Source organism: Castor canadensis, chromosome 10, assembly GCF_047511655.1.
Source record: "Castor canadensis chromosome 10, mCasCan1.hap1v2, whole genome shotgun sequence".
In the NCBI taxonomy this organism is placed as follows: domain Eukaryota; kingdom Metazoa; phylum Chordata; class Mammalia; order Rodentia; family Castoridae; genus Castor; species Castor canadensis.
In genome coordinates this window covers 38,394,032-38,404,245 of record NC_133395.1, presented here as the reverse complement: position 1 = coordinate 38,404,245, position 10,214 = coordinate 38,394,032, and positions in this window count along the sequence as shown.

The following is a 10,214-nucleotide window of genomic DNA, read 5'->3' as shown; positions in this document are numbered from 1 at the left end:
TAGAAGACTTTTTAACACTTTCAAGTCTTAAAGAAATAGTTCATGGACACAGGAGTTCATTGAAAACTGAGTCATGGATACAAGCCCATATTAACATATAAAATAGAAATCTAAATCTAATGTTACTTCCTTTGTAAAGTACTTAATGCTGCATCTGGTTGAGAAAGAAACAGTAAGATATGTTTCTTCTGCCTTTCAAATGAAGTAAAATAATATACACTTCAGGTACAGTTAAAGGAATAAATATTTATTAATGTTGAAGAAAACATTTTTAACATATGGTTGGCAATTCAAGGACAAAACTATCATACTTTTTATTGTTTATAGGTGAACTTTTGATTTCCCAGTAGTATAAATGACTACTGAATACTCTATGTAAGATAACATAAAGTAAACTCTAACATTTGGAAAGTAGTGCCATGGTAAAGAGGGAAAATTATTAATATTTCATTAATATATTTAGCATATTAAGCAAATTATTATTTAATGTGTTTGGTTTAACTCATATGTAAAAAGAAAAATATCAAGTGGTTTAAAATGTATTATCTGACACAATTTTGTTATATGACCAGATTCTCCAAGAATTATTTGGCAACTTTTTGTGATTGTTCTTGGTATAATTTCAATATATCAAACTTGTTTAGCACACAATGGGCTGTTGGAGTTGGAATAGATGAATAGGGCAAATATTCTCTCACTCATTTTGGTTTTCACTTAAGCAAAAATAATGAGATAATTATATGAGAAGCAGCCTTCCAAACATGGCATGAGGCTTTAAAATAGACCTTGGTGATTTTCAAAAACTAGGACAATAATGTCATTTGACTTACCTCCAATATAATTTTATTGAAATAAAATCTAGACAAAATAAACCATAAAGATTTATTTAATCAAGAAAAAGCAAAACATCCCAAATATGTCAGTGAAACAAAAGAAAGGGAAGGAAAAGGATATTAAATGAAATGAGGAATGAGATATTGCAACCAAAAAGAGTATAGGTAGCTGGGGAAAAAAAAAAAAAACACATTGCTTGCAAATTTGTCAAACAAATAATCCAGGAAGAATATCCTACCATGGGCATGTCAGTATCCTACACAAGATAGAGATACTGTAGTGATCCTGAGGTTATTGTGCAAGAAGTAGCACTAGTCACTAGATAATTAAATAAAAGTAGAAGGTAAATGTTAAAATAATTGACTTGCTAGGGAATTGTTTGCCTTTGAAAGAAATCTGACCACTTAGATCTTTTAATTAAGACAACTATAGTACTAAGAGGAGTGCCAATAAAACCTGTGTTAATTCCTCCTTATAATTTACTCATTATTCTCTGTTCTGTTAAACATATGCAGTGTTACATTATAACCTTTGTACATACTGTATTCTTTCTGTTAAAAAACTTCACCTTTTGCCCTGGGGAAACTTCTAATACAATTATATAATCAGTTTCATGGAAAAGTCCTTGAACTCCTTCAAGCACAGCTAATTTTTTTGTCCTATTGGTAAAAGTTTGAGCTTTTGATATAGCACTAACCATATGGTAACATAATTTGTTTGCATTTCTCCTTCACCTCTCACAGTGAGCTTCTTCCAAGCCAGAGATCATGTATACTTCATCTTTCATTCTTTCCTTCTATTGCCCAATGCCTAGTGTATTGCATGTTAAACAATAAAAGGAAAATTCTCGAATGAAGTGTTATTCTACTTTGATTGTTTGGTATGGGGAGAAATAAATGGGTATGATATAAGGCAGAGCAACAGTAGTCTTGAGAGTCAAATATATTTGTAACAGTAGAATGCATCCTTGCAGTGTACTCTGATACTTTATGCTAGCATGTGACTAGGTAGAAAGAGAAAACTTTATCTTTTAGCCTAATCTAGTTAGTAATAGTGCTATAGTAGCAGTAGGATCTTGGTTTCCCATAATTGTAAATACAAATCACAGTCAGTGATCCCGTCTCTCCTAGCGTTGCTTCCATGTACAAATGTGTTACATCCCAAGTTGATTCATCTCTACCTGACCTTTGCACTAGTTCCTGATCCCCTTCCCATATTGACCTCTGTAGCTTTTAGGTTTCTGTATTAGTTCCTTTGCAGTAGGGACATCAAACACTTTCCACTTTTGTGTTTCTTACCTATCCCCATACCTCCAGTATGCGTTCTTCCCTTAGCATGTGACCCAAGTCCTACAACATTGCTGTATTTGCCCTTGATGTAAAGTCCACAAATGAGGGAGAACATATGATTTTTGGTATTCTGAGCCTGGCTAACCTGGACTTATTCTTTTATCACTGCCTTCCTATATGTCAAGCAAGCTAGGCCACTCAACTTATCCTTGCAGGTTGTGAGGGTGATCTTTAATTCATAAGTCACTAACTAATATTCCTAATTTACTGAATTTTAGGAAATTTTCAACTTACTATTACTGTGTTATATACTTAGGAATACAGAAATTCCATTGATAGAAATTTCATTTGAAGCATAAAATCATCATATAATTCACTTGAAATGTTTTCAGTAATATTAAACTCAGTTACCTTCATAGAAAAAATTGCAGTTCTGGCACTGGAGGTGTGGTAGAGCACCTGCTTCACAAGAGTAAACCCCAGTCCCACCAAAAAATGTGCAGTTTTTATGGACTTCATTAGGTCTATTAAAATATATTACATTCTCTCATTTTTTGGCACAGGAGTAAAACAGTTGTACTTTCTTGTCACTATGAAAATCACAATGACTATTGGACTAATGAAATGGAGGTTCTGATCACTGTGTGGGGAAACCTCTAAATCACCTTCAGGATTTGCACTTCTCTCCTTTGGCATGCTCTATGACCAGACAGTGTGCACCTATGAGATTAAAATAAGTCTGAAAGAGATCAATGCAAAATGGAATAACCTGCACCATACACATTGAACTGAAATGGATATAAAATGTTCAGGTTCTGCCTTGAAGCGAGGGGCTGGGGGTAGGGGAAGGGAGGGTGAGAAACAGTGGGGAGAGATGGTCCAAATAATGTATACACATAAGAATAAATGAATAAACAACTAAAATAATAAACCTGTATTGGTTGAAATCATTGAGATTCTTGGCTGATTATCCTTGCACATACCTGGTTATGTTAACTTGTACTATACAAAATATTACAGAGGACACAGTTACATTACATCTGTTACATTCTACATACTTATCACAACCAAATATTATGAGAATAAATGAGGTTAATAGTTCCAGGAATTTGAGTGAGGATTAGTTTTCATTCATTCTGCTTTCATCTAATCATGAGTAAACATTATTTTTACCAAGGGAAAAATAACTGGATTTTCAGGGAGCCAAGAATACTAGTTTATAACAGTTTCCTGGGTGAAATAAATAAGTTTAGAACATTTGCTTATATGTATTATTGAAATTACCCACTCAGGCATCCCCATGAATTTAGGTAGCAGCTGTGTGTACACAAGGTTTGCACTGTCCTCATTGCTCTTTAAACATTCTCCCAGGAATTTGGGGGCTGATTGTTCAAAATGTTTGTTTTGTTTGGCAAGGTTGATAATGTTATTGGGAAAATAAACAATAGAAATATTAATAACATTTTAAAATATGAGACTAAAAAATATTATTTGAGAAAGTAAAACTTACTTAGAAAAACTGTTAAGCCAAATAGAAGTATAAGAATAACAAAGATGAAAGTCACATTGCAAAGAGGAAATAATCAACCACTGGTGAATAGAAACAAATGATATGGTAATCAGGTGCATTTCTGATTATCCATTACTGCAGAGGTCACAGCTCCTGGCTTTTCTCTTCTTTGAAAAGCATTGTCACAATCTTGTGATGCCAATTCCAAATGGCACCAATTGTTCCCTAGAGGAAAAGATTTAACAAAAATCTAACAAATAGGGCTCTATCTACCCAACTTTTTTTTGGAATGAAAAAAGTCCTATTTCCCAAGTTTATGTCTATTCTAAAACAATCTTTTCTATGACATTTATTTGAAACATTTGTTCTTTTGAGGCTCAATTTCAATAGTAGGAAAGAAAAGTGGTGTGCTACCAGAGAAAAACAAAATATATTTTTCCCCTTTATCCTTATTTCTTATATCTTTAACCATAATTTGATGGTTGATGGTCAGTTTAGTACTACATATTCCATTCTACTCAAGCAAAAATAGCTGAGGCTAAATTTTCTTGTTGCCTGATTGATCAACCTAACACACACACACACACACACACACACCACACACACACACACACACCACACACACACACATGCTTGTGCATTTGTAAGAACACAAATATAAATGTATTAAGGTTATTGAGTCACTCTGTGATAAAAATCACATGTGCACACACACATATATCTCCTATAGTTAAATGAGGAGTTATATGTGACCCTTTCATTTATCTATTTTCTTCTAGATTCTAAAATAGAAGCAGAGGGGTGAAGTTTTTGAGAAGCATATTGATATAACCTCTTTATTTTAAAATCACAACTGTCATGTGAGTTGAAGTGGTCATGCCTGGGGATAAATTACAGAATTTCAGAAAAATATAAAGAACTCACAATGAGTTCTGTAGGAGATATGAAACCTGATCTCTGACCTACAAGTAAATAGCTCATGAACTCACTGATTGTATAAGGTTTCTTGTTATCAAATTTATTCAATCTGATATCCATGAAAATGTTATTCTGTAAAGAGTTTGGTTATAAGAGATAATATCCTGAGAACTAGTGGAGTGGCTCAAGTGGTAGAGCACCTGTCTAGCAAGTGTGGGACCCTGAGTTCAAACCCCAGTAGTGCTAAGAAAAGAGGTATATTCTAAATGGAATGCCTGGTGCCAATTATATAGAATATGACTTGCCATTAGTTAATTCTAATGAAAATGTAACTTGGAGGAGCTAGTATGATCACAGATGTGGACAAAACTCTAATCTGGAGGTAGTTAGACTTCAAGTACATACTCAGAAATAAACTGTTCCTTATTTTTATTATTTTCCATAGTTCAAGCAAGTAGCAATGGTCAGCAATTTCAGCAATGACAGCAAAAAGTGGAGAATCGAAGGACAAAGGACAGTTCAATAGTCAAGGCTTTCCTTAAATGGCACCCAAGGCTGTGTGTAAGAAAAACACAAGAGCGATATCATTGCACATTTATGATAGCTCATGCCCAAGAAAACTTAATTTTGAACAGGTGACTCCAAAAAATGTCTAATAGAAAAACTCTTGATCAAGCACAGCTAAATTTTTTAGACACAGTGGTTGCTATAAAGGTGAACACTACTATGCCAAAATCTTATCAGTGTTCCTAGGGGTTAGAGAAGGAAGCTTGTTTACAAGGTTTTGTTTTCTGGTCTCAAGTGACTTAATACAAATCTCAAAGGTAAGGCAAATAATTATGTTTGGGCAAAGATCATGGTATAATAAATTAAGATTATTGGATACTTGTTAGGTAAGAGAGTGTTGAAGAAAGTTACGAGACAAAAATGTTGTTTAATAATTACTATTATTATTATCTGGGTCATAGACCAGCAATATATTATACTGATTGGACAGGTATTTGTCCAGAAGGACAAATTATCTTCCTGGACAATTGGTTTGTAGGATTTAAGTGACAGAACAGTGTAATTCTTTACTGTTTAGTATCTTATTGCTGTATGTTTAAAAGAAAAAGAAGAGTAACAAATGATAATAGAAATTTCATTCTCTTTCCACATAGTTGAGCTCTATGGACTCCAGTATTCCCAATTGCCAATGCTATTCCTTCTTCTATTTTTACTTTTCTTTAAATTTATTACATAAGAACAATATTTTTACTCTGGGCAGTGGTGTGTTTGCACAGTTTGCTTATACAAAGTTATGAGAGCTTGTTGTTTCCCTATTTCTCAAAATCCATATTTAATGATTTGTGTTTTTAGCTTCATCTCAAACACAGCAAGAGTACTCATACCATGGAAATTGTTAAGCACTAAAAACAAAGGGTTTTGTTCCTTTTCTTATAGAGATCCATTTAAATACTTGCCAGGATATTGCTGTATGTAAGTGTTGTATAATGCTCTCATACCCATGCACTTTTCTATGTGAGAACAATGCAATTAATGGCTGTCCTAGGAAAATAATTTTTTTCTGAACTACACAGTAATTTTTCAAGTAATTGCTTTACCACAGGATGGACTTAGGTGCGTGTCAATTCTGCTCTATAGACTGATCATCAGGATCGAGGGTAACCAGAATTTAGTTCTAATATTTCAATGAATAACCTTGTTACTGATACCTAAAAGGAGGGAACAATGACCACTTATTCAGCTGGATCTCTTTCGTATGTGTATAATCTCAGTTATAATTTTTGATTTAAATATAAGGCAGGAAAAGACATTAGAAAAGCTTTGAAGATGGTAACAATGTTGAATGCGTTGGTTACAAAACTGCAAGCCTGTGTTATCATAGAACTGTATACCAGAAGTGGATGGATTGTATTAATAACAATTGGAATTCAATTTCACAAGAATTTATGAAAAATATGACTGACCTTGTTTGTATTTTACATCTATCAGAAGAGTGAGTAAGTTGAGAGAAAGAAAATGTTTTCAGTATTATATTATTAACTTTTTCAAAAAGCATTCTATAACCAAGGAAACCCCTGGTAAATTTAGAAATATGTGATTTGTAGACATGAAATAAAGATAAAAATTTGGAAGATTAGTCAGCTGATGCTTGAAACATGTTGTCTAGAGCACTGGGGCATTTGGGGTAGAATATTCAGTAAATTAATATTTAAAGATTTAAAAACAATTTTAATTTATACCACAAGAAAGATAAGATTTATATATATAGAATATAATGTAGAATTTGACATGAAAATTGATATCAAGAATTTTTACATGTTTTTGTTGGTAAGAATCACCTGGAGCACTGGAGGAGTGCCTCAGAGGTAGGGCATTTCCCTAGTATGATGAGGCCCTGGATTTGATTCAGAGCAGCACCAAAAAAAAAAAAAAAAACAGAAATTAGAAGAAAGAAAGAAAATAGTAAGGAAAAGAAAATTGAAAGAAAATAGTAAGGAAAAGAAAATTAAAAGAAAACAAAATAAAAAAGGGTCTGTATTACCAGACACTTATCTCCACACATATTCCATGTCATTCTTATAATTTGTTAAATTTAGAAAATAAGAAAACATTGTCATAGACTTTCAAACAAATTTCTGATATTCCTGAATCTCTTAATAAGGATTATTGACTATTTTTTTCCCATTATATCCTACAATTATGAACTAAGGAGAGAGTAGATGTAGTCACAAATAAGTTTTTTAACAAAAATAAAGGAGTTTGGAGCTTAAAGATAGCTGCCCAGGTTCTACTATTGCCCTTTTTCTCGCCAAGTATGCAGGCTCATGAGCTCTGTTTAATCCCTTACTTCTACTATCTGACCGTCTATAAGGATCACATTTTAACAAGAAATTGTAATTTTCTAACTATTGGAAAACCTTGGGGTGATGATCAAATACCAGACCTTAAAATGTATTTCAGTCTGGGTATGGTGGTGCATATCTATATTCCCAGTCTCTCAGGAGATGGAAATCAGGAGGATTGCAGTTAGAAGACAACATGAGTAAAAAGGTTAAAGAGATCCTATCGCAATCAGTAACTAATGCAGGGTGGTTCACACCAGTCATCCAGCTACAAGGGCAGCATAGGTAGGAGAATTACTGTCTGGGGACAGCCCTGGAGAAAAATACAAGACTCTACCTGCAAAATACCTGAAGCAAAAATGGTCAGGGGTTGGTTCAAGTGGTAGAGCACCTGCCTAGCAGGCATGAGCCACTGAATTCAAGCCCCAATACAACTAACACACACACACACACACACACACACACACACACACACACACAAAGTAATTTTAGTAGGATCTAATCTGACTAATTTTTAAAGGACAGCCTTTCTAGCCCTTGCAATAATGGTCCATGCTTTGAAATCACATCTTCTATTACGTCCGTAGCTATTTTCTTTCCTTTCAATTTTACATGTCCTTAAAATTGTCTGATTTATTTTTTCAGTGATTTTGTCATAAAGAAAATGCATACAACTTCTGATTCCTAATGAGCTACTACACTTGGAATATTGATTCATTTAATGATTAATTTACATACTTGGGTATTAGAATGATTAATTATCAAATTATTAATAATAAGCGGTTAAGGTGTTGAAAGGTAGTGATTGAAGTAAGATAGGTCTATTGATATAAACTTTTGTATCTGGTTTGGGTAACTGGCAATAATTTTTTCACCATTATTGTTGCTTTTAAATTGAAGTATGAAACTCCTGAGCATCATACAAATAGAAAAGATCATTACCAATTCATACAGATTCCTTGTACAAAAAACAGAGGTAACCTTCAAATTATCTTCTAAGTTAATGATGTGTTTTTCATGTGCATGTCAATCTCCCTAATATCCAATTAAAGATATTTCTCATACACCTGATCTGTACTGTATGCTGGGCTTTTTGCAAACCCAGCATGAAGGGGTATTTACCATCAAGTTAACAGAGATCATTTAGCTTACCAAGATCCTGTTGTGTTTTCCATTTCTTATCAACACACACGTTAACAAATCAGGTATGAAATCCATAATTTAAAACTCAAGAGAAATTTCTGATAGACATTCATCACACATATTTAACTGTCAGATTAATACTACATTTCCATAAAGATGAATTATTTATATGGGGTTAAAAAATTGTTGTCCCCTGAAAAAGTTACCTCATATTAGTCCAAAACACATAGCATTGCGTTCTCATTTTTTCAATGATGAACAATGAATTTCGTTAAGTAAAATGATGAGTAATTTTATGCACCAGAATTTTGTCAGCTTATATTTGTATTTATAGATTCGGTGGCAATTTTGTTTTTTGTAATAAACTATTATTTGTAATTTTCTTCATCAAAAAATGTAATGACAAAGTTCTCATGAATCACACATCTATTTTCCCTATAATTTAAAAGTTTTGTTAGTATAATACATGTGTCAAGTGTAAAAATATTAATATATGTGATTATCAACTAAATTGTACTATTTAAGATCTTCCTCCTCTTTTTTTTTTTTGGCAACACTAGAGTTTAAACTCAGGCTTCAAGTGTGGTAGTCAAGGGCTGTACAACTTGAGCCACATCTCCAGTCCTTTTCACTCCAGTTATTTCTGAGATAGTTTTTGTTTTTATACCCTAGTCAGGCTGGACTGCAATCTTCCTGTTTACGCTTAATACAGTAGCTGGGATCTGGGACACCCACCGATCTTTGTTGAGACAGAGAACATTTTCACCCTGGCTTCCCTCAAACCGTAATCTCCACATTCCCAGTACCCAACCACCACCACCCTACAACATCTCCTTAGATTTTACCTCCTGTCTCTTTCATACTCCAGGGCTCCATCCAAGATGTACCGTAATGTGGTAACATTACATTTACTCATTCTATTTCCTTATATATACTTTACAATCATGCCATTCCAAGCGAAATAGTTTCCTGCATTTTTTATTGGCATTATAAATCTAGATAGGATTGAAAAGTACCAGCATCTTAATAATAATATGAGTAGGAATCCATGAACAAGATTATAACTCCATCTATACAGAAGTCTTTCGGTCATCAGTATTTAATCATTTTCCACAGACACATCTTTTACATATGTTAACAGATTTGTGCTTAATTATTTCATTTTTTATTACACATTGTCTTCTTTCATTATTATTCCATTACTAGTATTATTTCATTAATGCTATTTAGGAAAATAATTGACCTCTGTTTATTAATCTTCTGTCTTGCCATCTTTCTGTGTTGGCTACTAGTTCCAGAAATTTTTGTTTAAATTTCTTGGAATTTATTACATAGACTTTCACATTATCTACAAATAAAGGAGAATTTCCTTACTCATTTACAATCTGTATATATTTCTATTTCCACTTTCAACCTATAGTATGATAGTGAATAAGAGTTGTAAGGGAGGAAGACATCTTCAGGGCAGTACATATATTTAGTAAGATAAGCAATAGATTTTTGTAGATAGTTATACACAGGTAACAAGTTGAGGAATTTTGACACTATTCCTACTTTTCCAGCCATTTTCGTTAGCCCTGATAAAAGTGGGTGTTGAAATTTGTTCAATGTGGTGTGCATTCATTGGTATGGTCATTTAACTGTCTTCTTTAGCTTATTGATGTGATGGTT